General features: G+C 36.1%; 1 protein-coding gene across 3 annotated transcripts in view; it reads left to right on the forward strand.

Moving 5' to 3' along the window:
• The window catches only part of LOC106051164 (uncharacterized), a 109753-nt gene that overhangs the window by 46717 nt on the left and 36115 nt on the right, over window positions 1-26921 (forward strand). The window contains exon 1 of one of the 3 annotated variants that reach the window (XM_056016431.1): window positions 15305-19520. The exons of the other annotated variants lie outside the window; for them this stretch is intronic. The gene's annotated coding sequence lies outside the window, so the exon portion shown is untranslated. Of the gene's footprint in view, window positions 1-15304; window positions 19521-26921 lie in introns of those variants that run through there. 3 annotated transcript variants of the gene reach the window in all.

A 26921-nucleotide genomic window follows, 5' to 3' on the forward strand; every position in this document is an offset into this window, starting at 1 on the left:
ATCTCACAATCGCTTGAATTAACGTTCTTCATTTCTTTAAAGTTGGCAAGACAGAAAAGTATAGTACTGCAGAATTATTTAAAACACAACCACCGATTTACTAAGGTTTGTGGTTTTGAGAACCCCTGGCTCTAACTGACCCCTTTCATCCCAAGCTTTACGCCTACTTAAAGATCTAATAACTAATGTTTCTGACTAGCGTTTAGCCAGGTAATCTTTGTGCATAAACACGGCTTTACTGTGCCGTAATCAAGCAAAGGGGGGATTGGAAGGGGACATAATATGTCTAGTAAGTCAGTCAGGCTTCTTTCAGTTTCTTCCCCTTGAGTTCTTGTTTGAACTTTCATGGCGGCGTGTTTTGGTGTTTTGTTCATCTGGTACGCTGTACAATTAGTGCCTGGTTAATTAGTGTTGCCAAAGCTTTGTTTGTTTGTTTTTCCAATCCGGATAGGTCTTTCAATGTGTCTCGACTGAATGATGCTGGCCCAATGTACGACTGACTAGCTTCTATGCTGTAGATTTGAATCTTTATGTTGTAGATGTAGATATATTGTAAATTTAGATTTATATTTTGAAGATTTAGATTTATATGTTATGTAGACCTATATTGTGTGTGTAGATGTATGTGTGTTATATGTAGATTTATTTGTTATAGATGTGGATCTACATTTTAGGTGTCAGGACTTCTGTTATGGACAATTATATGTAAACAGTGTAAAGGTAATTCAGTATAATTTGAACGTACAATAAGTGTATGTTTATTTGAGATCATTTATTTTTCTTTTGCGTTATCGTTTGTCTCCTCCAGTCGTAGAACGACTAAGGTTCATCTCCTTTAACACTTGTTCACGTGACTGTGACACATATTTAATTATCCACATATATTGCAGGTTAAGGTTGCTTTCACTTTGGTGGTAGAGGAACCAGCAATTTTTTTGTCTGGCACGCTTTTCTCTCAGAGCTAAGGCCCATGTTTTTTTCACTGTCCATAGCTTTCTTGGTCACCGTCTCTCTCTCCATCTAGTGCTGTTTAGAGCTATGTTTTCCGAATGGTCAATATCAATGTTCACTGTTTTGAGGTCCCGTTTGATTACACCCACGTAGGGGCGGCCATGACTACGACTACACTGTCAAGGGTAACACCAGTACCGAAAAAATAATACCCAACGTTGAAATGGGTAACGCCAACACTGATCCCTATAGAAAATAAGCAACAAGACTCTAAAGCTTTAAATACGAACGAATCCGCATAAAAATCATCATAACAATATAAAATTAAACTCACCCTAAACAGGGGTCAAAGAGTCCTACCCAGAATAGATTCAAGGCTATATGGCTAAGGCTCTCCAGTAGCATATGACAAAGGAGTATACAGGACCGTATGGCTAAGGCTCTCCAGTAGCATATGACAAAGGAGTATACAGACCAAAAGAACTAGAAAGAAGATGGCGAAGTCAGAATAAATCATGACAAAGCGACATGGAAAACAAGAAAAATACACACAAAAAATACTTTTAAAAAACTTTAAAAAAAAAAGAAAGATTATATTAAGTGTATCAATTAGTATAATTAAATTTGAAATAAGCCTCAGACGACAATCTATAAAGGGGACAAATTCAGCTTATACCACCACTTCAGTCAAGCATTATTTCTTTCCCTTGTTTGAGATACCGTAATAGTTAATTATCTAATTGGTTAAAAAAAATTTTGATTCTTGTCTTGTCAAGTAAAATAAATAATTTTTCCAAAGGTCAGCTTGAACCGAGATTGAATGTCTGTGAAATAACGTGTACAAACTTTTAGCCAGACAGACAGACAGACAGGGAGACAGAGTAAGTTGATATAAGCTTTGTAAAATATGCAGCGCTCTCAATTTGTTTTCTTTTTTTTTACTATATAAATAAACTCCACATCAAAACTAACTGCGACAGTAAGTAGGATTTGAACCCCCGTCGGTCTTCTTCTCTATCTCAATACAGTGGCAACATTTAAGTCTACAGACAATGAGACTAGAGCTATAGTCTAGTTACTTTCCTCTGTATCACGTTTTGTTAAACGGTACATAAAAAAAAGATCTAGACCTCGTGCAGCCTTGTTCTTTCACACCTACCCGTCAGCCCTCGTCAAATAAAAAAAAAATTCTTGTCTGTCAGGAACGTGTCTTGTCTGTCACAGCCAAATCCTTTATCCATGTGCTTGTGTATGTGTGAGTGCCTTGCGATGTGTATATGGGATAGTGGACAGGTGTTTCACGCTAAATTTCGTTACCTTGAAGTGACTTTTAAGGTGACTCCCTCACGCCTCCAATAACAACCCACAAAAATTGTCAAATTTGAGCAGCACTAATTTTTTATTTAATTAATAAGCTTTTCTTTTTCTTTTTTTAAATCGATTCCTCCTGTATAAAGCTAATGGTAGTCTTTCTAGTCTATAATTTCGGAGGGGGGGTTAAAATCAAAATCACCCTTAGCTTTGCTCCAGGAATTTGGGGATTGTCCTTTGCACTATTTTGTATGTGTGCATGTGTGTAATTCTAATTCTATTGATTTCTTCTAATGCTTTATTAGAGCAAGGAGTCTTTCAAGTGAACTTTGTACAATCGAGTTCTTCTAACAGTCCAGCTCATGATTTCTACATAGGACGGTGCGCAAAATGTTTATGTACATCTATTTATTGATACAACTCTTTACTGACTATGAGTCAAGTGTGCGGTAATTCCCGCTGAAGACGTGTCCGAAATAAAGAGACAGTATTACATTTTGGTTTTTAATTACAGCACGTTATTGGGGAGTTGTTTGACGTTTTAGTATCGAGTGCATTTGCACCAAAACTGCACCACGCTTCTACACAACACGACTTCACCACAAGGATGCACCACACGACTTCACAATACATGTATACTGCACAACTACAACTAGGATCTACACCACACGACTTCACAATACATGTATACTGCACAACTACAACTAGGATCTACACCACACGACTTCACAATACATGTATACTGCACAACTACAACTAGGATCTACACCACACGACTTCACAATACATGTATACTGCACAACTACAACTAGGATCTACACCACACGACTTCACAATACATGTATACTGCACAACTACAACTAGGATCTACACCACACGACTTCACAATACATGTATACTGCACAACTACAACTAGGATCTACACCACACGACTTCACAATACATGTATACTGCACAACTACAACTAGGATCTACACCACACGACTTCACAATACATGTATACTGCACAACTACAACTAGGATCTACACCACACGACTTCACAATACATGTATACTGCACAACTACAACTAGGATCTACACCACACGACTTCACAATACATGTATACTGCACAACTACAACTAGGATCTACACCACACGACTTCACAATACATGTATACTGCACAACTACAACTAGGATCTACACCACACGACTTCACAATACATGTATACTGCACAACTACAACTAGGATCTACACCACACGACTTCACAATACAACTGTGCCACAATCTACACCATACATCCATACCACACTTACGTGCCACACAGCTTCACAATACAACAACTCCACACAGCTAAGCTAGTCTACACCACGGATTTGCCCCCACACGATTGAACCTCACATCTACATCACACAACTACGCCATAGGGCTGTATCCAGTGGCGTCACTAGGGTGGGTGTCTCCCGTGCGGACCGCACCCCTCTAGTGACGCCACTGGCTGTATCCTACATCTGCACAACAGGTAAACACATTGGAACATAACTTTTTTACTTCACAAATTGTTAGCACCTTAGACTTAGGTTCTAATTTATGATGGCTTAGAATTAATCGATGGCACGCCGTGTGTGATTCGTATTTCAATTTTTGTCACATATTGTTATAAGAGCATTACCAAGATAAATACATTGGATAATATTGTTTACGTCCAGTAATTACTCATCTAGTGATAATGTTCTATATTACAATTTGGTTGTTTCAGTAACATTTAAAATTGTCAAAATCAACTATTTCCTGGTAAACATGTATTTTTTTCATTTATATTTTATAGAAGAGGAATTTTAAGCTAGGTTTTCTCTGATACAAAAATACCAGTAACAAAATATCTTACAATACCTTTATTTGACTCTTCGTGGAAACTTCTGGTGTGTGTTGAAAAAAACCTTGTTGGATACGGATCTTGAAAACGGCTCTAACAATTTTCTTTAAAAATTAACAGTTGATGTATATCGTTGGGAAAAGAATTACCCAAGCGCAGCAATTAGCGGTTATTTTCCTTTAAGCTGTGTTTTTTTTTCTATTGTTTGTTTGTATTACTTGTTTGTTTTTTTGACCCGATGTAGAATTGGCAAGCTGTTAAGAAGAATTATAAAGAAATCTAAATCTGGATCCATCCTATCTGTGGCAAGTCCCAATAACACATGGACTAAATAAATTAGATCATTTTGAGTGTGTGTGTGAATTTCTAGAAAATGTTTGACTTACTAGATGAAGAATTCGAAAGGTTAATGACCGTAGTTTGTGAAGTAATGACAGGCTCTCAGTCACGTGATACTCCGTGATAGGCACGGAAAAAGAGTTTTGGATTTGTATTTCCTTGGATGGGGGTAGGGTGGGGATGTTGATAGGTCAAAAGAAGGATACTCTCCACTCTACCTGTCTTATTGACCAGACCAACACCGTCGCTCTTACCTTTTCACTTATCTGTGATGTTTTGACCTTCACCGCATAGCTACAGTGTGAGATAGTCAACTGTAGGGTGGTGTGCGCGTGCGAGGGTAAATGTGTTAACCTTGTAAACCCGAAACTGGCGGCACCCTGATAGCAAAAGGAGGAGGGGGTGGCGAGGTAGATGAGAGTGTATGACAGAAAGAGACATGATAGAGTTGAGCAATTCAGTTCATACAGTGCTTCTTAACTGAAGGCGCGCGTACCCATTGTAGGACTGAACGCATCCTTTTTTTTTTTTTTCAATTTATTAATAACATTTTATTTAGACCTTCATTTCAGTAAATACACTTAAAAAATCATAAGTTGACAGCATAAGAACAAAAACTCTCTTTAAAAAAAGTTATAGAAAGTTCAATATAGGTAAGGGAGATAAATATGCTTAACAAACAACATGGTGGTCGGCAAAGGTATCTGCGTATCTGAACTATTACCAATAAAACTATACACAGTTTAAAAAGCTTATCTCAACTCACTGTCTGTCTAGTAAAAAGTTTGTACAGGTTATTTCTTCCACACCCTTTCTCCAAGTTGAAACTGCACAATTATTCATTGGCATAGACAAAGACATGAATCAATGAAAAAATGTAACCAATTAGTTAATTAATTAATGGTAATTATCTTTTCGATATCAAGAAGGGAAAGTAATCCCTCAGTATTCACAGATATTTGTTTTGCATATTAGAAATGAAAAAAAAATAGTCTTGTCTAAAGTATTTGTACTCGTCAATGTCTGCTGTTTCTTGAGTGTGGACTCTATTGCATAAAATGTGCATGTTGTTTTAAGGTGTGTATATATATATATGTTAGTAGTGAGTAGGTAAAGAATGAAAGGAGGGTGAGGTGTTTGCGCGTGAGCAGAGATTAGACACCTTGTCAGAATGTACTGAGTGCCTTACCTCTTCGATGTCTTCATTACAACATAAGCAGAGGTTGGGACGTTGACGTCAGAGTATTGCAAGGAATGTGACACCCACCTGTAGGTGCTCACTCTTCTCTACGCATGTCCGCATTTTTCTCTTTTTCTTTGTCTCTCTCTCTCTCTGTCTGTCTCTCTCTCTCTCCTATCTCTCTCTCTCTCTCTATCACTCACAGACAGACAAATAATACCAAACATGTGCATTCAATTCAAACTCACGTATTTAAAAAAATAGATATATAAACAAAATTAATTAATTAAAAGTAATAACTGTTTCTGTTAGTTCCATTTCAAGTAATTTCAACCTGCGACGCCGCTGACTAAAAACTGTATCGGCATTGGCCGTTCTTTTGGATCCATCAGTTGCGTGGAGAGGGGGAACTACTGTGTGGGCGACATCGTTCCGACAACAACTGGTGCCCAGGCATTCATCTCATTTCCATGACATGATCCATATAGTCGCTTCGCGACTTACAGTCATATATACATATACCGGTATATATATATATATATATATATATATATATATATATATATATATATATATATATATATATATATATATATATATATGATGCATATCTTTGAAGTAATAATTATTTATATTTATTTTTTTACTTTTTTTGTTGTTTTTGTTTTAATAATGTAAACACTGAGTTAAACTGTTTAAATCAATGCAGCAAACATGTATATTAAAATTTATATAAACGTATGTAAAAATACTGAAACCACATTTGTATTTTTTTTTTATTTGTAACCCTTTAGACCAGGGGTTCTCAACCTGTTGTTCGCAACCCCTTTGGGGGTCGATTGACGATTTGCCAGGGGTCGCCCAATACCATCGAAAATATGGATTGTTTTTGTCTATTCTTTTTTTTTGCTGTGTGTGTGTGATTGGGGGGGGGGGGGGCTAAACGCGGCCGAGTGGGGGATTCTAAAAAGGGGTCGCCGAGCTTAAAAGGTTGAGAGCCGATGCTTTAGACCGTCAAAATTTATTTCTATTCAAAACAGATTAGAACTGTAACGTTAACACTGGATAACTATAATTTGTGAACAATGTTAACCTTGATTGTTATGAAAACATGGAACTTACGTTTTTAGCGGCCCCTGAATGGGGAAAAGACGCTATTACTTTTGTTTGGAATCCGTCCGTCCGTCCCGTTTTGATCTCATAAACTAGAAAAGATAGTGAAAATCCGACATCATAATATTTTAGACCATTTAATGTCCTGATGCAACGGCTACTTTTTTTCTTTTCTGAAAGCGAAAAATCTAATTTTTTAAATCACTTATGCAAGCAGTTTTTTCATAAAAATACACCACTTTTACAACTATTCACTATTGATAGTAACAAACATGGGAGGCGCTTTACATAGGACCAATAGTGATGACATATGTAAATGTTTTTAGATTTTTTGTGAAAAAAAAAATTAACATTTGTATTGCTACGTTCAGTAAGTTCTGTCATGCTAACTACATTAAAAAAAGGTGTACTTTTTTAAATAGAAAAAAATTATTTAGTATGCATAAAGTCTGACATAATTTAAAACAACAATTAATAAGTATTTTTTTCATATTATCGCGTGAACTGTAGGGCAGTCCCGCAACCACAAAACACTTAACTAAAGGAATTTTTTTTCTTGAGGCCTTGAATAAGAGATTGACCCTTTACAAAACAATTAGATCAGTTAGATATTCACACCTAACCTCACATTCACTTTCACCTACCCTTTGGTCTGTTGGACCGCTGGCGCACCACACAAGATCTGTCAACCTTCTTTCTCCATTCTTCTCTGTCATTTGTCTTTGATAGAATTTCATTCTGATTGTCACAGATTACATTATAGAATTGTGTGTACATTTCACATTTGAAAGAAATATAAGCCCTCGACATGAGCCTCGGGATTTACCCCTCAAATTTAGACACTTGACAGCACGTCAGGATTTACCCAAGCGACGTGATTATGATGTTTAAAATCTATTGGTTGATTTGAAATTAACAAAGACATTTTTTTAAAAGAGTTAGCGCCAGAGAATTGGCGAGAGTAAGAAAGTAACGCCAGTCGATAAAATAATTGGTTAGTAGACAGTCACGTTTCTAAGAGCTCTGTTTGAAAAGCCTTTGTAATATGTTTCATGCTCATTGATTTGTAATTTGTACATAAGCGGTACTTACGTTGTATTTAAATAAAGTTCCAGAGTTTTGTTTTATCAAAGAATCGTTAATTGTGATTCTAGATCGTCATTTTTTTTAACTATTGAATTCAAGTAAAATCCCCGGCATAACAACACATCGTACCATCTACATGTTGTTACATCTGGCACTCTCCGACTAATAAAAGTTCATGGACAACTTTTAACGAAATTTATTCAAGATCTAGGACCAATTTCTAAAACTCTTCAAAGGAACTTCATTCTTATTTAACGGAGGACAGAATTTCTGTGTTTAACAGGTCAGTTGGTTATCGATAATTCTTTTATAAAGATTTTCGTTAGAGTTACGTCTAACTCACGAAATCCATTATTATATGTAATTGGCAAAAGGAATAAGACCAGTAAAGCAAATAACTGGCAATATAAAAGACCAGTAAATCAAATAACTGGCATTATAAAAAAGACCAGTAAATCAAATAACTGGCATTATAAAGAAGACCAGTAAATAATCATTTGTGCAGCACAAAGTAAACAGAAGACCAGATTTAACCAACTGTTAAACCAGTAAAAAGTACTCGGCTCAATAGATCTATATATTCAATCATACGACTCCAGTAACTACAAGTCTACTGTCAAGAATTTATTAGCAAATTGAGGCTTCAAGAACTTTGTCACTAGATCTATATTATTATTATATCTGAGATAAAGCCAAAATCCAGATATTGAACATTTTGCTCCAATACAAGAAACTAACAAAAAAATTAAATATGGCTTCCAGTTCTAGAACATAACGACTCTTCGAATTGATAGAATTAGCCAAAGAAAAGCAAATCCCAAAGCCAGACCAGTGGGCAGAGAAACAAGAAGAAAAAGAATATCAAGAGCAAGAATCTGAAAAACAAAGGCAAGAATCTGAAAAACAAAGGCAAGAATCTAAAAAACGCATGCAATTAGAAGAAAAAAAATTGCAAGACGCTGAAAAACGCATGCAATTAGAAGAAAAAAAATTTGCAAGACGCCGAAAAACAAAGGCAAGACGCCGAAAAACAAAGGCAAGACGCCGAAAAGCAAAGACAACATGAAAAAGAAAAAATGGAATTCGAAAGGCAAAATAAAGAAAATAAAGAAAGCATTCCAATTCAAGGTCACTCAAGTATGTTTGACAAATACAGATTAATGAACAAAATATCGGCTTTCAACGAAAACATTGACAATATGGACTCGTATCTCATAAGATTTGAAGAAATAGCTACAACATCCGGTCTACCTGAAGCACATTGGTCGAGCTCACTCCTCACCCTTTTGACTGGCAAAGCTGTCAACATTTGCTCACAACTGTCCATCAATGAACGCAGCACTTACTCTGATATCAAGGAAGCTCTACTGCGCCAATACGGAGCAACTTCAGCCAACTATAGAAAGAAATTCTATAATGAAAGGCCACAGCAAAATGATGATCCTCAAATTTTTGTAGCTAATATGTCAATGTGGTTTGATAGATGGGTATCCATGGCAAAAATAGAAGAAAGTTACCAAGCTCTTCGTCAACATATTATTATCGACAACATCACCCATGCTCACTCAGAAGATATTCAATCCTACATTATAGAGAGAAATCCTACTGATATACAGACATTAACCAAGATCATCAGACAATATAAAGCAGCCTATCCAAACAAGTCAGTCAAACCATCTGTTGAAGAAAATTTTGTCTGCTTTGCTCAAGACAAAAATGCAAGATATAAGTCAGATGACAAAGTCAAATGCAACAAATGTCATAAACTAGGGCATTTCACGTCTCAATGCCGCAGCAGAACCACAGAATGTTCATTTTGCCATAAAAAGGGTCACCAAACTCATGAATGTTGGAAAAAACAGGCAGTCTCCAAAAATCAAAATTTTGATAGACCCACATCACCAACTCAAAGATACAGCAATAGAGAGCAATACAATCTCAACAAAGCACCTGGAAACAATAAACCAGATAACAACAAACCTCGCTACAGAAGTCATTCACAGGACTCCAGACCACAATATATGCCAAACAGAAGCTCATATAACAGAAGCTATTACAATGAGCATTCAACTATGACAGTCATTGCAAAGTCCAATGGTCTCAAATTTTATCCAGGCTTTGTAGGAGACAAGAAGGTGGAAGTTCTTCGTGACACCGGAAGCACGTCCACATTAGTACATGAACGCTTCGTACACGCAAACCGTTTCACAGGCAACCACGTCCAAGCCACTGCATTCAACGGAACTGTCAGCAAGTTACCTGAAGCCATCATTTATGTTACTACACCATTCTTCAGTGGTCAAACAGAAGCATTAGTAACACCCAATCTACCAGTGGACCTAATCATTGGAAACATAGAAGGAGTTAAAGAATGCACTCCTCAAGAACTTACTGAATGGACAAATGCCATAGAGCAAGGTCAAAAATGTTTGGCAGTAATGACAAGATCCATGTCCAGACAACAAGAACATTTGGCACCTGAACAAGTTAGCCAAAATAATCACATGGCTACCTCAGTTACTCAAGTTATGCAGAATGCAACAGAACCAGTTACTAGTCCAGTAGCCAGCAACAATCAAGAACACTCAACATGGACACCCCCAGTTACATCAAGCCCATCCCTACCGGTCATAAGTCTACCTCCAATTCCCGAATGTCCATTGTTGAACTTTGAAGAACAAGACGACATGCCCAGAGTCTCTAGCAATGATACAAGAACTCTAACTGGTCAAACTGAAGTCCATCAAGACAAGTCATATTTCACACATGAAAGAGCCATATCATGTCTTGCAGTCATACCAGAAGAAGATGAAAATGACACGTCTGAATTTGACGACATCAATATGCCACAAACAACTACCAAACAAACTGAATTTTGGCAAGACATCAAACTCAATTCAATGACACCGCAAAAGCAGAAAGAACTGACTACCATTCTCAAAGAAAATTCAGACATATTTACAGATGTTCCAGGCAAAACGTCAATTGCGGAACACAATATAATACTTACTGATTCCAAGCATACAAAAGCAAGACCTTATCCATTACCAGTACACTACAGAGACTTTCTTAAACAAGAAATTAACCAACTATTAGAGCAAGGAATCATTGAACATTCCAACTCTCCATATGCTGCACCAATAGTTCTTGTCAAACGGAAGCAAACGACAACTCCAAGAATGTGTGTCGACTTCAGACAGTTGAATAAAATAACCCAACTCGACTCATATCCTATGCCAAATCCTGAAGATCTTATGACCAAATTTTCAGAGGCAAAGTTCTTCACCAAAATAGACCTATCCAGAGGTTATTACCAAATACCAGTCAGACAAGAATGCAAACAGTTTACGGCATTCACCACAGCTTATGGACTAATCCATTTCAACTTCATGCCATTTGGTCTAGTCAACGCCAGCAGCACCTTTAATAGAGCCATTCACAGCATACTAGCCAATCGCTCTGACACAGTGTCATATATAGATGACATTTGCATATTCCATAAGACATGGAACGAACATATCAAAGGACTACAAGAAGTTTTCAGCATACTGAAACGACATGGTTTTACCATAAAGCCTAGTAAGGTAGAACTAGTTATGTCAGAAATATCCTTCCTGGGTTATAAAGTCAGCTACAATTCGCTGAGACCACAAGAGAACATTATTCAACGCATACTAGACATCAAAGTCCCCACCAGTAAAAAGCAAGTGAGAAGTATTTTGGGTCTGTGTAATTTCTACAGACATTTCATACCAGGTTACACAGCACTCATAGCTCCATTGATTGAACTCACTAAGAAAGGACAGCCAACGAAGATTCCATGGTCTACGAAGTTACATACCACTATTGAGAACATTAAAGCTGAATTCTCAAGAGACACTATTCTCAAACTTCCGAATCCAGAGAAGCAATTTTACCTCGCCACAGATGCTTCATCTTCAGCTATAGGTGCATGCCTAATGCAGAAATACCAAGACACTTCACAGAAATGCCAAGAGACTTTGCACCCAGTATTTTTCATCAGCAGGAAGTTGTCACCAGCTGAAACCAGATACTCAACCATCGAACGTGAATGTCTAGCCATTGTATGGACCATAGCCAAGTTCTCCAGATATCTACTAGGTGCTCATTTCACACTCCTAACTGATCATGCACCACTAGCATTTCTGAACTCAAAGAAGTTAGCGAACAGTCGTTTAACTCGTTGGAGTCTACAACTCACAGACTACCAATTTGAGGTCAAGACAATTCCTGGACGTGAGAATGTCTTCGCTTACACACTTTCCAGATGTATTTAATTCTTAACATAATTGTATATATATTTTTCTTCCACAGGTGTAGTATATCAGTTTTGTATTGTCATATTTTAATTTCATCATGAAGCTTCATAACTTATTCAATTCAAAATTTAATTTATTCAAGTATTATGCTTTGTACAACTTTTGATATTGTTCATGACAAGCATTGTCTCATTTTCATAACCAATTGAATAGTGAGACAGGTGTTCAAAGTCATCAATAATTTTATTCACTGCATTTACATTTTTTTTTATTATTGTTGTTATCTCCAAGTTGACTTTATTTTGTCATATGTTACCTCAGCCATTTTTCTATAATTTCATGTATGGTATTTTGTGTATATTTAAATAATTTTAATACATATGAGCATTTCTATTACCATACAAATGCTAAATGGAGGGGGGGGGGTAATATGTCACAGATTACATTATAGAATTGTGTGTACATTTCACATTTCAAGGAAATATAAGCCCTCGACATGAGCCTCGGGATTTACCCCTCAAATTTAGACACTTGACAGCACGTCAGGATTTACCCAAGGGACGTGATTATGATGTTTAAAATCTATTGGTTGATTTGAAATTAACAAAGACATTTTTTTAAAAGAGTTAGCGCCAGAGAATTGGCGAGAGTAAGAAAGTAACGCCAGTCGATAAAATAATTGGTTAGTAGACAGTCACGTTTCTAAGAGCTCTGTTTGAAAAGCCTTTGTAATATGTTTCATGCTCATTGATTTGTAATTTGTACATAAGCTGTACTTACGTTGTATTTAAATAAAGTTCCAGAGTTTTGTTTTATCAAAGAATCGTTAATTGTGATTCTAGATCGTCATTTTTTTTAACTATTGAATTCAAGTAAAATCCCCGGCATAACAACACATCGTACCATCTGCATGTTGTTACACTGATGTTCTTTCTGAAAATATTGAAACCTGCCTTTTTACCAGCCTGGGTGGACCACTTCGCGGACCGATTTTGAGTTTGTGTTTCCACACAAACTGTCTTTGTAACCTTGTTGTCTTATGTGTCTTATTGGAAATTTAATATGATGAATAAATTAAAAAAAAAAGAGTTTGGACTAAAAAGATTTTCAGTTCTGTAAATTGAAAATGTCCAGAGGACATGATTGGACATCAACTTTACGAAATTAGTCTGAGGAATCGACATTATTTGTTAACAAATAAAATAATTTGTTTTAAAGACAATTTCTTCTTTATGAAGGAAATGACCTCTTGTGGGCAGTTTAGACCAATAGCGCGTTTCCACGGTTCAGGTCTGACATCTAAACACAGGTTGCGACGTCGCAGGTCAGTGCTTTCAAACTATCGCAAACAATGTTTCTTCCACCATTACATGAAAGTCATAGACTTTTCTCCAACTGTTTCAGAAAAGTCATAGATTTTTCTCCAACTGTTTCAAGTAAGTCATAGATTTTTCTCCAACTGTTTCAGGAAAGTCATAGATTGTTAGCCAATTATTACATGAAAGTAGAGGGAGCGGTGGCTGAGCGGTAAAGCGCTTGGCTTCTGAACCGTGGTCGGGGTTCTAATCCTGGTGAAGACTGGGATTTTTTATTTCGGGATCTTTGGGCACCTCTGAGTCCACTCAGCTCTAATGGATAACTGACATTAGTTGGGGAAAAGTAAAGGCGTTTGATCGTTGGGCTGGCCACATGAAACCCTCGTTAACCTTACGCCACAGAAACAGATGACCTTTACATCATCTGCCCTATAGACCACAAGGTCTGAAAGGAAACTTTACTTTACTTTTAATTATTACATAAAAGTCATAGATTTTTCTCCAAATATTAAAAGGAAGTCATAGATTTTTCCTCCAAATATTAAAGGGAAGTCATAGATTTTTCTCCAAATATTAAAGGGAAGTCATAGATTTTTCTCCAAATATTAAAGGGAAGTCATAGATTTTTCAACTATTAAAATCCTAAGTCCCTTACTATGTCAGGCTGCATCAGCACTAATCGTTGACTACATCAAGACGTCTGTGTGTAGGCACTCAATAAACTTGTGTCTGTGTGTTTTGTCTGTTTTCTTTTGAGGAATGGTGCTTTTTTTGTTTGTTTGTTTGTTTCCTTTCAATTGAGAAAAGAGTTCCTGTGATCATAACAAATTTCGAATAAGGATCAATGAATCTATTATAACATTCACTCCTTACAATTACAGGAGAGATAGATTACTTGTTTCATCCTTGAATTGGAATGCAAATCAAAACAAAAAAGTTATCAAAGAAACAATAACGTTTAGTGTATTCTCTAAAAATCCAACTCAATTCTGTACGCTCCATATTTGCTATAAGTGGACAGTGGATAACTTGGAGTGGCGAACAGCGGATGAAGTGGTTTAAGTTTTATGGTTGTTTCCTAAAGATATACATGCATTTATTGAGCGTTACGTGTTAAGCTAGTATAGTATAAAGCACAAAGTAAGGCGTATGTATGTATATATGTATGCATGTATTATTTGTATGTATGTCCCGAATAAAAATCAAAACCGTTTGACCAACCTTGATAACACTTGGCATAAATGTTCCTTAGATCATGGCGGAAACTTTAGTGTATGTTTAATGTCCCTCCCACAACCGGAGGGCCCTGAAATTAGACAAAAGTATACCAGCTCACATACAACTAGCAGGAAATGAGAAGGCTGACACACTCGCCAAGAGTGGGAGAACAAACTCACAAGTAAACTCTGCACTCTATCCAGAAGAAATGAAGAAATTAATTGTAGATAAAATAAATGAGAAATGGACGAGCTCCCATCCAAATCACAAGAAAGATGATGCTTACTATAAGCTATCCCGACAAGACCAACGTCTAATCTTTCGACTCAGGACCGGACACAACAGAATGCGACAACACATGTTCCGGAAGCTCAAAATTGGAACCAGTGAAATCTGCCCATGTGGAGTATCACCAGAAAATGCCGACCACGTCCTCCAAAACTGCTCTCTCTACCAAGAGGCCCGTATAAGACATTGGCCCCAAATCACCCCAATAGAAAGAAAACTATATGGAGAACTCCCTGATTTGGAAACCACTGCGCAGTTCATCTCATGTATTGGTCTAGTCATATGAACACTCCAACATAACAATGAGAACGATGAAGAAGAAAGAAGAAGACAAAAGCACCTAATTTTATGATTTTTATCTCTATTAAAGAATGAAATGCTTTAACAAATCGGGTAATCCCGTTCACACAGTATTCTTTATTTGATACTAGACATATGTTACCCGCGACCCGCGGGTCTTTATTTGCGCATTACTGTCGATATAGTCACTGAGAGTGTTTTGTAAACAATTAAACGAAATAATAATGTAATAAGTAAAGCAAATGTGTCAATGTAAAAATAGCTAATAGGCTTAAATCCAATTTTTTTTTAAATTAAAACATTTGCTTTTGAATAATCTAGTGGATTGGATTTAGATGTATGTTAAACGTAGCTAATGATCCTTTCACGTTATTTCTCTTTCGCTACGAAAATAAAATTAGTTTTGCGAAAATGGTTTACCCGAAGTCGATACATTCTTATCTATTAAAAACGAAAAGAGCGATAGCTTTGTTAAATAAATGGGATTATAAAGTGAACAATTAAACGAAATAATTTTTAGTACGCGATTCATGAATGAATATAGATCTAGGCCTATCTCAACTCGGCTTCGCAGCTTTCATAGACGAATGTAGCTTTAGAAAACCAAATTTGAATGTTTATTTGATCAAAATATGAAATGAATGGACTTTAATTAATATGTTTATGTGTTAAAGTATAAGACTATCTGTGCGAAGAGAAGTTTTATCATCTTAGTGTTGAATTAGAGTTTTAGATCTAGGGATGGGATTATAAAGTAACAATAAAACGAAATAATTTTTAGTACGCGATTCATGAATGAATATAGATCTAGGCCTTTAACTCGGCTTCGCAGCTTTCGTAAACGAATGTAGCTTTAGAAAACCAAATTTGAATGTTTATTTGATCAAAATATGAAATGAATGGACTTTAATTAATATGTTTATGTGTTAAAGTATAAAACTATCTGTGCGAAGAGAAGTTTTATCATCTTAGAGTTGAATTAGAGTTTTAGATCTAGGGATGGGATTATAAAGTAAACAATTAAACGAATTAATTTTTAGTACGCGATTCATTACGGAATTGTCTAATGAAAGAATGTTCGTCAGGAAATCTGTAATCACAGATATAAGGAACTAATTAATGTAAAAAAATGCTTTTGAAACACAAAATTGAAGGTTAATTTTATTATATAATGAAATCAATGGATCTTCTTTTGTCTTTTCATGTGTCAAAGTAAAAAACTATCTGCGCAAAGTGTATTTCTTAAAATTAGATCTAGGTCTAAATCCTTTCTATCTTTTCTCATGTCAACATTGTAGACATGGCCTAGATCCATAAAATACTATAGCTGTAATAGAGTCGGACAACTTTATTTTTTTTTGAGGGTCTTACATTTGTTTTATGGCTACAATACATTCACTAAGGTCTAAGTTGGTACCCAAGGAACATTCCTGCCTAGTTTTATCAAGATTGGTCAAGCGGTTTTGATGTCTATAAGTAACATACATACATACATACATACCCCTCACATTCTACTTTATAATATAGATGAATATGTCGGCTGAACGAATAAACCTATATTCAAACTCTACTTTTACTTTCGTGGCTAAATAAAAAAAAAGGGAAGGGAACATTCTCCATGTTCGACACAGATTTAAATTCAATCCTGTAGATCAGTAATACCCAGACTAGGGCCCGCAGGCCGTATATCCGGCTAGTCCAAGATAAAACTTTGATTCTCCCGTCGTGTACATCCTCTCGCCAGGAGATAGCCAGGGGCAGAGCCTTCTTTGAAATTCAAGTATCTGGTGAAGATCTCTGGACACTACCAAACGCTAACCAACCGTGGGCAACGCCGGTGGCGATCAACGGTCATCTTCAAAATCTTCAGTTACTAACACCTTAAGTGGTTTCTTTCCCGCAGTAGTAGGTCGTGACCTTAAAGAAACACCTTCCTGAGACCTTCCACGACCTTTCTCACCCCGCTCCACTTGTGTTTTTTTTAAAGTTGATATTGAAAGTTTATGACCAAGTTTTGAAAGTTGGCTCACTCAGACACTGTAATGGGAGATCAGTCATGTCAACTCATATGAGTCATTAATTGAACTGACACTGGAATGTCAGAGTTAGTTCCCTTCAATAAGGAAACAGCGGATGGCATTTAGCTGGCAGTAAAAAAAAAAAAAAAAAGAAATTTTTATGGAAACACGATTTTGTCATATATTTATGATTGATTCATTTTAATTATACATTTTCTGTTTTTAAGAAAATGTTAATCTCTTCTTTATAATTTAATGAATCATTTTTTTTTAAATTGAATGGTTTAATAAATGGGAGTCAATATTTCGAATAAGTACAGTAGAGCAAAACAGTAAAAAAAAATTTAGTATTTATTATATCCTGTTAACAAAGTTTGGATGCAATATTAAATTAACTAATACATATATAGTGTATAATTTATTTTGGTTTTATATCTTATCTAAATCAAAGACATGATCAAAAGAAAAAAAAAGAACTTCTCACACTTATCTTATATAACGTTACTTCAAAAGAAAAGATAACTAAGACTAAGACCAAGACTGCTTTATTGATCCCCACGGAAATTTGTTACGATTACAAGGACTCTTTTCTCATATAAAGACAACACAACAGAAAAATACACATAAATACAACAGACACCACATAAAGAGTTCATTCAGCGACTACACACAGGTATCTTGGTGCATTTCATGTTCCCTGATCAATGAATGGCGGTGATAGAGTCTGACCGAGTGAGGTACGAACGAGTTTTTGTAACGTTCCGTTCTTGTTTTGATTGACAGCAGTCGCCCACTTCGACCTGACGTAGTTCTGATGGAGCGGGTGGCCGTTGTCTTCCAAGATTTTTTCGATTTTTTTTTAGGCACTTTTGTTCAAAAAGTTCCTTTACGTCTAAGTGTTTACTAAACGTCAAAAGTTCAATGTCTTTGGTTTTCCTGATTCATTCAGACAACTCGTTCCATGCTTTATTGGAACTAGGGAAAATGACGTAATGCTATATAATTTAAATAAAGAAATATAAAATAATGAATTTCCTTGAATTTATTTTTCTTAGTCTATTCGGGAAAACATAACATTTCAGAATATATCCACACAAAGTATTACAAGAAGGAGGAATTCCTAAAAGATGTCTCTGTCGTATGTGTGTGTGTGACAAGGGGCCGCCCTTAAATAATTGGAGGTCCTAGGCGAAGTGAACTTGTTGGCCCCAAATGAGATAGAAGAATTTTTTTAAAAAAGCAGCGAAAAAAATAAAATTACACAATTTATTAAAAATTCAGTGTACTCCAACAATATAATTGGGCACAAGTTTCGTTATTTCTTCTCTAAAAAATTTTTAGAGTCCTGTGCAAGGCCCTCACCCATCGGATGCCTAGTTTCTCTATGCCTAAGGCTGGGCCTAGGGTGGCATCGGGTTCATATTTGTTAATGTGCATAATCGTTTTTTCATTAGGTTGACTGTTAGAGTAGAACCTATGTTTCAGAAACAAAGATAGATTAGGCTACCGTAAAGTGAATAAGATATCTCATTGTAAAGCAGACTTACATAAATACATTTATTACTATAAGATGACTCATCACCGTAATTTGAATCAATGATAAGTTATCAGTCTATGAAATTACATGTCCTATATGCTATAAGTCCGATGTAACATAGCTTCACTTCTCTCTGGACTACTGATAACTGACTGAATACCAACAAATGTTCCTTTGTTCAATAAATATATACAATTATTATGCTTCTTTTTTTTTTGTCGCTATACGTAAAAAAATATGTAAAATGGCATCACTGATACTCCATAGATGTCGCCTAACGCATGCGCAAGTTTGTATCCTAGGAGGGGAAAAAAAAAAGCCTCTCTCTCTGTTCGCACGTGCATCGTGGTTTTCTTACGTTCAGCGTGAGGTCGTAACGTGGAGGGAGGGGGGGGGGAGAGAAAGAGCGATGAGAGGGAAGGGATGGAGAGAAAGAAGTAGCTGATGAAACTGGCTTATCGAACGGTTGTGTACGGAAAGCGGAGACCCGTTTGGTTCGTTTATAGTGTGTGTGGACCGGCTTGCAGATTGCTGTTTCGTTTCTCTAGGCTGAAAACTGGTGGGCCTTAAGGCCTTACTATATTACTTGTGTTTTGAGTTGTTGTTTTTTAAATTATCATTTCTAGCTCGTGTAGGAAGATAAGGATTATACAACATTGGAGAAGGACTGGCACATTTATCCGAGTGCGTCTTGGTCTCCATATTGGATTGGATACGCAGTGTTGGGTAAGTTTGCATGCGGGAGTGCTGAAAAGAGGGAATGCGGGAAGAGCACATAAGGGAAACGTGTTGGCGCGTGAGGAGGCGGGGATGGTGGTGAAGGTGTAGTTACCAGGTCAAGCTGATGATGTGGAGGGTAACTCTGGGTAGAATGGGAACACGCTGCTATGACTCAGGTCTCTTTATGATTTATGTCGAGACGGTGTCCTTGAAATGTCCCCAAGATGTAATGTCAGAGTGACCTCATAGCACGGGCGTTACGTTAAAAACGGTTAAGTCGTTGAGCTTTTTGATTAAGAGACTTTTGTTGTTGACTCCCCCTCACTGCCTGCTATACTAACTAAAACGGGTGGATTGGTTAAGATGTTTGAAATGTGTGGTTCGCCCCTACCCATTACCTCCCCATCTAGGGAGTGCTAACTAACAAACAATACGATTGGTTGTTACAGTCCGAACTTTTCAAGTTTCCCGTTGGAAATGTAGATCTTGACTTTGACGACATGGATTGATTTGTCAACATAACATATTTCCTTCCCTTTGTGTGACGAAGCTTAACAACGAGCTTGACATACAAGTGAAGTCCCTGTTTCTTTGTTGTCTGTAATAAATAAACTTATAGAAAATCTTGTGGGTTTTTTTTTTAAAGCCTTTTCAATGTCTATATTTGAAATATCTTCACTGGAATCTAAGAACTCATTCATGTTTGGATTCATAGAGGACGAGGGTTATGTTTGAGGGGAGACGGTGTTTATTTCTATAATGAATAAGAAGAATTTAAAAAAAAAAATACACAGAGGTAAAGACAAGAGATGAAGATTTAGATATCTCTGAGTTTGTTCAGCTTTTATCAAAGTTGTTGACTTGTCACAATTTACATAAAAATTGACAAAATTCTGTAGAAGTTTTCAAATTTCTGGTTCCTACAATATCATTGAATCAAGACTCCTTTAGGACTAAGTTGTATTCTTTAGCTCAGCGGTTCTCAACCTTTTAAGCTCGGCGACCCCTTTTTACAACCCCCCCCCCTTTTCTCTGCCGCGACCACCCCCCCCCCTCTGACACACACATACAGCAATAGAAGAGTAGGCAATAACAATCCATATTTTCGATGATCTTAAGCGACCCCTGGCAAATGGTCAATCGACCCACAAGAGGGTCGCGATCCACAGGTTGAGAACCCCTGCTTTAGCTGATCATATAAATGTGTTCTATTTACTCTGCGTCATCCTCTACATTCAACAATAGAATGTACATTTGGTCATATCGCTAATCTCAAACGTTTCAAGTACTATCACGTATTTCTATACATCAAAACTCTTTCATTACAAATTCCACAAGGGGCACGACATGGCCTAAATTGTGCCGATGTGCCAAAAAAAACAACAAACAACAACAAAACACAAATCATTACAAATTCCATTATTCCTTATCCTCTTATCTTATTTTATAGATTACAGACGTCACTTTGAAAGAGAAGACAATTACGTCCAACGCTTTTCACGTGTCAATCTAGTCATGCATGTTAATCAGTTAAACTCTGATAAGTTGTTGGTTTTACTGGCTGATTCAGGCAACCTATTTTCTAATTTGTACGACTTTGTCCTAGAAAGGAAATCATATCTTTTATATATAGATAAATACATATGAGCTCCATGAAAACTAAATGTTTTTTTTTCTTTATTGTTCTAATTCCACACTTTTCGCATAATCGTGTGGCCACCTGTCTCTCTATACTGAGCCATTAATAATCTCGTCCTCGCTTTTGACTAGTCTGCATATAAAAAATGTAGTTGTGAGGTCATGGGATCAATACTTTTAGGTTCAAATGATAGTCTAGGATGAGCCTTGTAATATATATTGGCATGATGGGTAGAAGTGAGTAGGACCAGCTGGTTTGAGTCTTCGTCTTCTATTGGTGGTGTTCAATTACAGTCTTCATAGAATTTAGACAGTAGCTGCGCAGTGGAATAATGTTCATGTTTTATAGTTGTAAGTCTTGCAAGTAGGTGCTGACAACAGATAATACTGTACTGTGTCTGGACGTCATTGTACACTGCAACTGAGTGTTAAGTATCCGTTGATGGTTAGGGTTAGTGTAGGAATTATGCCTCGTGTTGATGTAGAAGTTATGTCTAATGTTAATGTAGAAGTTATGTCTAAAAATAGTGTAGAAGTTATCACTAAGGTTAGTGTATAAGTTATGTCTATGTAGAAGTTATGTCTAAGGTTAGTGTAGAAGTTATCACTAAGGTTAGTGTAGAAGTTATGTCTATGTAGAAGTTATGTCTAAGGTTAGTGTATAAGTTATGTCTAAGGCTAGTGTATAAGTTATGTCTATGTAGAAGTTATGTCTAAGGTTAGTGTATAAGTTATGTCTAAGGTTAGTGTATAAGTTATGTCTAAGGCTAGTGTAGAAGTTATCACTAAGGTTAGTGTAGAAGTTATGTCTAAGGTTAGTGTAGAAGTTATGTCTAAGGTTAGTGTATAAGTTATGTCTAAGGTTAGTGTATAAGTTATGTCTAAGGTTAGTGTATAAGTTATGTCTAAGGTTAGTGTATAAGTTATGTCTAAGGTTAGTTTATAAGTTATGTCTAAGGTTAGTGTATAAGTTATGTCTAAGGCTAGTGTAGAAGTTATCACTAAGGTTAGTGTATAAGTTATGTCTAAGGTTAGTGTAGAAGTTATGTCTAAGGTTAGTGTATAAGTTATGTCTAAGGTTAGTGTATAAGTTATGTCTAAGGTTAGTGTATAAGTTATGTCTAAGGTTAGTGTATAAGTTATGTCTAAGGTTAGTGTATAAGTTATGTCTAAGGTTAGTTTATAAGTTATGTCTAAGGTTAGTGTATAAGTTATGTCTAAGGTTAGTGTATAAGTTTTGTCTAAGGTTAGTGTATAAGTTATGTCTAAGGCTAGTGTAGAAGTTATGTCTAAGGTTAGTTTATAAGTTATGTCTAAGGTTAGTGTATAAGTTATGTCTAAGGCTAGTGTAGAAGTTATGTCTAAGGTTAGTGTATAAGTTATGTCTAAGGTTAGTGTATAAGTTATGTCTAAGGTTAGTGTATAAGTTATGTCTAAGGTTAGTTTATAAGTTATGTCTAAGGTTAGTGTATAAGTTATGTCTAAGGTTAGTGTATAAGTTTTGTCTAAGGTTAGTGTATAAGTTATGTCTAAGGCTAGTGTAGAAGTTATGTCTAAGGTTAGTTTATAAGTTATGTCTAAGGTTAGTGTATAAGTTATGTCTAAGGCTAGTGTAGAAGTTATCACTAAGGTTAGTGTATAAGTTATGTCTAAGGTTAGTGTAGAAGTTATGTCTAAGGTTAGTGTAGAAGTTATGTCTAAGGTTAGTGTATAAGTTATGTCTAAGGTTAGTGTATAAGTTATGTCTAAGGTTAGTGTATAAGTTTTGTCTAAGGTTAATGTATAAGTTATGTCTAAGGCTAGTGTAGAAGTTATGTCTAAAGTTAGTGTAGAAGTTATGTCTATGTAGAAGCTATGTCTAAGGTTAGTTTATAAGTTATGTCTAAGGTTAGTGTATAAGTTTTGTCTAAGGTTAGTGTATAAGTTATTTCTAAGGTTAATGTAGAAGTTATGTCGAAGGTTAGTGTATAAGTTATGTCTAAGGTTAGTGTAGAAGTTATGTCTAAGGTTAGTGTATAGGTTATGTCTAAGGTTAGTGTAGAAGTTATGTCTAAGGCTAGTTTACAAGTAATGTCTAAGGTTAGTGTAGAAGTTATGTCTAAGGTTAGTGTATAAGTTATGTCTAAGGTTAGTGTAGAAGTTATGTCTAAGGCTAGTTTACAAGTAATGTCTAAGGTTAGTGTAAAGTTATGGCGAAGGCAAACACATAAAGTTGTGTGTGTGTGTGACTGGAATAGAAGCTGATCAAGAAACATGAAAGAACCAAGATACCTGTGTGTAGTCGCTCAGTGAACTCTTTATGTTGTGTCTGTTGTATTTATGTATATTTTTCTGTTGTGTTGTCTTTATATGAGGAAAGAGTTCTTGTAATAACAACACAATTTCCTTTAGTTGTATTGTACAGCTAAACCTTTAGTTGTATTGTACTGCTAAACCTTTAGTTGTATTGTACAGCTAAACCTTTAGTTGTATTGTACTGCTAAACCTTTAGTTGTATTGTACAGCTAAACCTTTAGTTGTATTGTACTGCTAAACCTTTAGTTGTATTGTACTGCTAAACCTTTAGTTGTAATGTACTGCTAAACCTTTAGTTGTATTGTACTGCTAAACCTTTAGTTGTATTGTACTGCTAAACCTTTAGTTGTATTGTACTGCTAAACCTTTAGTTGTATTGTACAGCTAAACCTTTAGTTGTATTGTACTGCTAAACCTTTAGTTGTATTGTACAGCTAAACCTTTAGTTGTTTTGTACAGTTAAACCTTTAGTTGTATTGTTCAGCTAAACCTTTAGTTGTATTGTACAGTTAAACCTTTAGTTTTATTGTTCAGCTAAACCTTTAGTTGTATTGTACAGTTAAACATTTAGTTGTATTGTACAGCTAAGCCTTTAGTTGTATTGTACAGCTAAACCTTTAGTTGTATTGTACAGTTAAACCTTTAGTTGTATTGTGCAGCTAAACCTTTAGTTTTACTGTACTGCTAAACCTTTAGTTGTATTGTACTGCTAAACCTTTAGTTGTATTGTACAGCTAAACCTGTAGTTGTATTGTACAGCTAAAAGTAGGTGTTTCATGCTTAAAAAACATCATTTTTAAATTATACCTAAATTTTTTCATCATATCTCTTTACAAGTTTCATGGATTTCACTGGTGTTTAGAAATGTTTGGTCTTTATAACATAGAGTATTTGCTAGATCAGGTATTTTTCTATATGAAGATGGCATTCCTTGAAAATTATACTTTGGAAAGAAAAACAAAAGGGGGGTAACAACTGCTGTTTAGTTAACATTGATGTGGTCAAACATACATTTATTATTTTTCACGTTAATATTTAGAAGCGGCTAATTAGCCGAATTGTTTTAAGATTAATGCTAAAAAAAAAGAATAAGAATACATTATACAAAATTAAATGTGGTCACATGTTTGTCCAGGTAGACATTGTGTTGCCATTAGTTTACATGTCTCACGTTGTAACAAGGGCAGCTAGTCTAGTTTCATGAAGACAAAGTGGGAATTAAAAAAAAAAAAGGTTGATGCCGGACTTACAACAAATTATACTCCAATGTGGAAAATTTGATAAATGATAGAGGCGGTTATGAGGAAATAGAAGAACTATTGGTGTAATGAAGCCTACTGTCATTTTCTTCAAAGCGCGAGACGATTCTAAGTACATTAACTGATCAGTTCTCTCTTATGTTTTCCTTCATATTGTACAACTAATATAAATGATGTAAAAAAATATATCCTCTATGTATCAATAACACCATCCTTTCTACAGCACGTACTCTGTAAACATTGCATTCCACTGTCACTATACAAGATGTAACCTTTATACCAACACCAGGCCGCTGAGCGTAAATCTATGCAAACAGATCGATGGGTCATTGTATTCACCATTTCTCCCCCCCCCAGATGCTTTTATCAATGCAAACTGTCATTCAAACTTTCTCCGACCTCCCCCCCTCATTCTAGGCATGCCAAGTAAATCTTACTTCTTTTAATTTTTACCGATCTGAAAACGAAAGCTTCTCTTAAAGTATGTTTCAATATTGACCAAACCTTTAGAGAGATTTATATGAAGTCAATACTTTTGACGATCTAATAGATTCATCTTATTAAACATATAAGAAGCGCGGTGGCTGAGGGGTAAAGCACTTGGCCTCCGAACCAGGTTCGAGGTTTGAATCCTGGTGAAGACGGGGATTTTCTATTTCCGGATCTTCGGGCGCCTCTGAGTCCACCAGGCTCTAATGGGTACCTGACATTAGTTGGGGAAAAGTAAAGGCGGTTGGTCGTTGTGCTGGCCACATGAAACCCTCGTTAACCGTAGACACCAGAAACAGAGTTGTCCAAAAGGATGACTTTCAGGATACAAAGTTCGGACTTAAGTAAATAAATAAAAATATTTTATATTTGGTAAACATAGCCCTTGAATAAAACATCTTATTTTATTTATACTTTTAAAAGACATCAAAGAGTACAGGAAAGAATAATTTAATCTTTTTTAGACTTAAACTTTTGTTAGTTTTAGGTAGTAACATCTCAGTGAATTTTCCTCATGCTTCGCCCCATATTTAGCCAATCCTTGTTGGCGTACCATAAGATCTGATGGGAAGTTTTCACAGTTCAACCAATCGAATGTCACGACACACTTGTTGACGTTTGTCACGTTCTCTCTGATTGGTTTCAAACGTGAAGCAAGTTTAGCCTGTGGGAAAACATTGAAAAACTTGCAAGACGTTTGGACTTCTTCGATTGTCTGTACGATGGTCCAGAAATTGTAACCTAGGACAAGCTTGTTGTCATAGCCGGATTTAGGTGTGGTGTCGCCCTGAGCTATTCTTCAGTTTGTAGAACCTTTCCCATTCGACCACAGCATTGTGTAAATACGCCCTAGGTCTGTGTTCAAGAAATTAGAATCATTTAGACTTGAGAATCACTTGATTGTGACATGTAACTCATGAACGGGTTGAGACATTCTGGAGGGCTACAGTAAATATAATTAGTAAGGCGATGCTTCTGAGAGCTAGATCAACATTGCTCAGAGCAGGTTGAAGTATTAAAATATAGACACAGTTCCATTCGTAGCGCTATCAAAAATAAGAGATTATAAGCTTTAAATAGTTACTTTTGAAATATGGCCTTTTATATGAGGCTATAGGTTGCGCGGTGACTGAGTGGTTAAGCGCTTGGCTTCCAAACCTGGGGTCCTGGGTTCGAATCTCGATGGATTTTGAACTTCGAGATTTTTAGGGTGCCCCTGAGTCCATCCAACTCTAAAGGGTACCTGACTTTAGTTGGGTAAAGTAAAGGCGGTTGGTCGTTGTGCTGGCTACATGACACCCTGCTCGTTAACCATGGGCCATAGAAACAGATGACATTGACATCACCTGCCCAATAGATCGCAAAATTATCAACCGGCTTTCTATTTGCTTAAAGTTTTTCATCCTTTGGCATGTTCTTCTATAGACTTACAACAATAACCAGCTGTTTCCATCGATACAGACCCCATCCAATTCAATCTAGATCTAGAGTTATAGTCAAAAGTATAAGCAAAGTTACATTTGCGACCTATGGTTTCTTGAGGTGCATCTGTGACCAAGTAGTTTATGTGCATGATTCGAATCCATCCGTCCACCGAATATAGAAAGGTCACAAGGTCACACCTGTTGTGGAAAATCACGGACGGAAGTTGAGTAATCAATAATATTATTTGTTTATTAGAAATAATCAGCGGGAAAAAAATGTCCTAAGTGAGTGGTCCATCTAG

The sequence above is a fragment of the Biomphalaria glabrata genome, chromosome 17 (assembly GCF_947242115.1).
Source record: "Biomphalaria glabrata chromosome 17, xgBioGlab47.1, whole genome shotgun sequence".
NCBI lineage: Eukaryota > Metazoa > Mollusca > Gastropoda > Planorbidae > Biomphalaria > Biomphalaria glabrata.